The following is a 4,987-nucleotide window of genomic DNA, read 5'->3' as shown; positions in this document are numbered from 1 at the left end:
CGCCCCGCCCCCGTCCAAATCCATGAGGCTCAAGTCCCTGATACAAAATTGAGTAGTATTTCTATATAATCTGTGCACATCCGTGTACTTTAAATCACCTCTGGATTTCTGATACCTAATACAATGTAAATGCTATGTAAACACTCTGTACTGTATTAATTTGTTTTTATTGTATTGTTATTTTTTGAGTATTTTCAAAGTTGGTCAAATTTGTAAATGCAGAACCTACAGATATGGAGGGCTGAGTGTACGTTCATCTCCCTACTCAAGATATTGACCCTTTCCAGCTAATAACCCCCCCGCCCCCCCGCCATATAACCACTGTTCTGATCTCTGTTACCCTCCATTAGTTTTAAGGCAACCACTTAGATTCTTTATGCTGTCCCTTCTAGTATTTGTCTTTATATTTCTAAGTAATATTCTTACTATGCTGCTATCTCTTGGCTTGACAGCTTTGGAATGTAGCCTCCTTGATGGTAGACCAGAAGTTCACTCACTCTTCACCAAGTGAAGCTAGTAAGTTCCCAATTTCCAGGCCCTAGCACCACGTCCACCTTTTGGTCACTCCCTCCCTGCTAAGATTCCAAATCTGTGGAAAGACTTGGGGAGTTCTGGGGAGGACCTGTGTTCTTTATCCTCCACAGGTGGTTCTGGGAGGGACCCTGCCTGGGAACCCCAAGCCTGTGGTTGTTGGCCCTGAAGCTGAGGGTTCCTGATATTAAAAACTAGCCTGAAGCCCAGATGCAGCATTTGCTGAGACGTGCTCCGAAGTGAGCATGTTCTCAAACTCCCAGGTTAATTTTTAGTTGAAGTAAGAAGAAAGCCATTCAAGTGTTCCTAAGATGTTCATTGCTTGTCAAGTGTGCTCTTTAGGACTCCGTATCTGAATATTTAGGGTTCCAGCTTTGCCCTGGTCAGAGCTCAGGTGTGGCCATAGTTCTCCCTCCTTTGCCTGTTAGATACAGACCAATTTATGATCGCACCTTGCCCTCATTCTGTCTCCCCACACATCCCCCAGCCCCTGACCGCTGTGGATCTGCCTATACCTGCAGGCACTGGCCCTTCCTTCCATGCTGGGTATGAAGAGCCAGACCCCTCTGCACTGCAGTTACCTTGCTGACTTGCTGGTGCTGGGGCCCCGGCAGCCCCCTGGCTTCCTTGTCTATTTCTGTGTCACTTGCAAAAATCAAAACCAACCTGTAGCCTGTCCGTTTTTAAAAAGGTATTTTTAAAAGCAAAATATCAGTGTTCTACTTAGACTAATAAAGAGAACCAGATGCACTTGTTTGTTGATGGACCGACTGTGTTCTACCAGGGAGCCAATGGTCAGAGCGTCCTGGGGCCGCATAGAGCTGAAGTGAGGGGGAGCTTGTGGGGCAGCACCGTGTGGTGGCCAAGAGCTAGGGTTTGGGGAAAGGTTGGTCTGAGTCCCCGAATCTGCCACTTACCAGTTGAGAGACCTTAGGGTGGTAACGATAATAAGCTATTTACTGAAGCCAGACTACAAAACCACCCCAGTGTCAGGGAATTATCTGTAACCTCTGTCTTGCACAACAATAAACCCAGAGGGAACTGCTGTTGTCATCCCCAGTTTTATGGATGAGGTTGCTGAGGCTTAAAGAAGTCAAAAAGGTACCCAAGGGGCCGTGATAAGGCCTGAGGGATTAGAATCTGGTTGGGACTAACTCCAGGGCCTGCGAGTCTGTGTTACTGAGTTTATACAAAGGCAGAACCTTTAATAGACATGTCTAAAAGATAATGATGTCATCTTTTTTTTTAAACTACTTTATTGTGATGTTATTTGCACATAATAAAATTCAATCATTTTAAGCATATGATAAGTTTTGACAAATGTATGTCATCGTGTGGCCACCACTGCCATCAGGACACAGAATCGTTCCATCTCCCCACAGTTGTCTCCGCCCTCTCCCCATCCTCTCCTCAGACTTCTGGCCCCTGGCAATGACTGATTTCCTCTCTAGCACTAGTTTTATCGCCTCTAGAATTTTGCATAAATGGAATCATCAACATGCAGACTTCCACATCTGGTCCCTTTCCCTTAACAGGACACTAATAAGATCCAGTCTATTCAAATCTTTTACTGTGACTCCACCCACAAGTTCCTCAAGTCTCGTCTGTTACATGGTGATGAAAATACAAGCATGGAAGATTCCTACGGCTTTGTCCCCCTCCCCCACTGTCCTCTGGGGACTCTTTCCTTGTCTTGCTGCAGTCCTGTTTTAGTAATGTGGAAATTTCCATAATTAATAATAACGCCACTTCACTCCTGGCTACACTTCAGTGGTCCAGAGGTGGGTGCCTGAGCCATCTGATTGTTTTAAGAAACAATCAGAGCCTTTCATTGAGACTAGAAGTTTCCAGCTCACACTGGCTTTTCTCTTGAATTAAGGACATGTAAGTTGAGAGCTGTTGGGGCCATTGGCCACCATGCTGCCAGACAAAGCTGGTCCTCACAGGAGAGGAGAATGACCCAGACACGCGTAGAGCAGTTCAGGCAGAACATGAGGAGCTGTTGGCCTCTCTGATGCCCTCGAGAGCCTTCTAACAAATTCCCACTTTCGCTTAGGCTACTTGGAATTGGCTTTTTGTTGCTGATAATCCAAACAATCCAGGCCTACCCTTACATTGGTTCATTGTGGGGACTGAATGCATTAATAGGTATGAAATGCTTAAACACAAGACCTGGAACACCGCAAAGCTGCCAGAAGTGATGGCTGTTACAGCACTAGGCAGAAGATCTTTCCCATGAGAGTTGTGTGCATTGTGACCTGATGCCCTCACGTGACTTCACTGGGTGTCCTGGGATTCTCCCAGACACATAATACCTGAGCCTACGGCCTCAACGAGGAGGGAAGGGCCTTAGGGGTTCTGGGCCAGAACTTGCTTTGACCAGGGCCAAAGAACATCTTTAAGACCCTGGGAAGTGGGAAATCACCCATCTGTGAGAAAGAGGCTATTGTGCATGATTGACTGATCCATCCAACCTCACGACTTCCTATAAATATCCACTCAAAATTATTAATCAGTCATTTTTCTGTAATTCTAGGCATAAGTTGTAAGCAAGTCACAGAAATAATCACGTATTTTTATGGTCCAGTTCTTTGCCCCCAACCTTGCACTTCTGTCTACTGAAGGATCAGGTCCACTCTCCCCTTCCCTTCACTTTGGGTTTGGCCGTCTCCCCTGCTCTGGCTGATGGCCTGCTGGTGAAGGATGCTGTGCCAGTTCTGACCTAGGCCTCTGAAGGCCATGCATGTTTCTGCTTGTCCTCTTGTGCCTTTGCCACTGCCATGAGGAGAATGTGCCTCCTACCCTGGTGGTCCAAGGATGCTGAAGGAAATGGGGGAGGGGTGCCTTAGCCACAGCAGCCTAGAAAAGACCACTGAGGGCCACCGTGCAGCAGGCAGGGGGCCCGGCTGAGCTCAGCAGAGCCAGCACAGCTCAGCTGGAGGCCCAGCAGCTAAACATATTGTCCACAAATGTGACTTTAAATGAGATACCACTACATGCCTATCACTATGGCTGAAATTAAAAAGACAACACTAGGCTGGGCGTGGTGACTCACCCTGAAATCCTACCAGGTGTGAGCTGAGGTAGGAGCATCCCTTGAGCTCAGGAGTTTGAGACCTGAGCAAAAGTGAGATCCCATCTGACTAAAAATAGAAAAATTAGTCAGGTATTGTAGCAGACACATGTAGTCCCAGATACCTGGGAGGCTAAGGCAGAAGGATCACTTGAACCCAGGAGTTTGAGGTTGCTGTGAGCCAGGGGGAGGGAGGAAGACACCACCAAATGGTAAGGATTAAGGAGGAGAAATCCTAATGTCTCCATCTTAACTTGATCACCTGCAAAGACCTTGTTTCCCACTAAGGTCACATTCACTGGACTTCAGTATTCATCCTCTAACAGCAGGCTCTGTGTTAATCTGCGATCTGCATGTACATGGCTGTTCTCTAGCAGCCTGTCCTCTTTACTGAAAACCAGCAGCAGTGCAGACTCCTGAGTGCGTCAACATCTCTGGATTTGGCTATTGAACTGACTTTCCTGTGCTACTGCTCTTTCAATAGACATTGGTTGGTCAGACAGGTAGAAGAACGCGATAGAAGACTTCCAGTTTAAAAATGCCAGGATCATGCAGCATTCTCAGCCATTTCTCCAAATCTACCCAAAAGCAGCAAGGAGAACAGGAAGCAGAAATTCAAACTTCAGCACTAATGAGTAGGAGACATCTGAAACCCTGAACCACAGGAGTATGAGGAAGGGATGCCAGCTGGTGTGAACATTAAACGGGTATGCAAAGACACTCACCATTCCCCGAGGAAGCCAGTGGGGCATAGCTGCTCCAAAGTCAGTGATGCACCCAGGGGACAAGGCACCACAGGACACTCAGGTGCGGGCTTGCCCAGACCCGGCTGGGCACCTGGGAAGGGCAAAGAGGGTAAGGCCGAATGAAGAGTCAGCAGATAAGCTGTCTTGGCAGGAAACAATTTGTTGGTGAGGCTGGCAGGGGGTGGGGGTCTGTGGGTGGAGCCACAGTCACTCATGAGCCTGTATCTGATGAACTCAGTGACGGGGGCAGGTGAAAGGCAAAGGCTCTGCTATCCTAGAACACAGCTCAGGCCCCTTCTAACGATCAACTCCTGACACAGAGGTGGTCTAGACATGCCTCACTCAAATATGACAGTTGGAAAGGGGCCAGCCCAGGATGTATGTAGGCACTGCCACCAAAAAGGAGACAAGTTGGCCAGGTGCAGTGGCACATGCCTGGAGTCCCAGCTACAAGATCACTTGAGCCTGGGAGTTCAAGTCCTGCCTGGGAAACAGCAAGACCCTGTCTCTTAAAAAAAAAAAAAAAAAGAAGGAACGAAAAAAGGAAATGTGTGGCTCGGCACCTATAGCTCAACCGGCTAAGGCGCCAGCCACGTACACCTAAGGTGGCGGGTTCGAATCCCCAGCCCGGACCCGC

The sequence above is a fragment of the Otolemur garnettii genome, unplaced genomic scaffold, assembly GCF_000181295.1.
Source record: "Otolemur garnettii isolate 467f Iridium unplaced genomic scaffold, OtoGar3 scaffold00049, whole genome shotgun sequence".
Classification (NCBI taxonomy): domain Eukaryota; kingdom Metazoa; phylum Chordata; class Mammalia; order Primates; family Galagidae; genus Otolemur; species Otolemur garnettii.
This window is presented reverse-complemented; position numbering follows the sequence as displayed.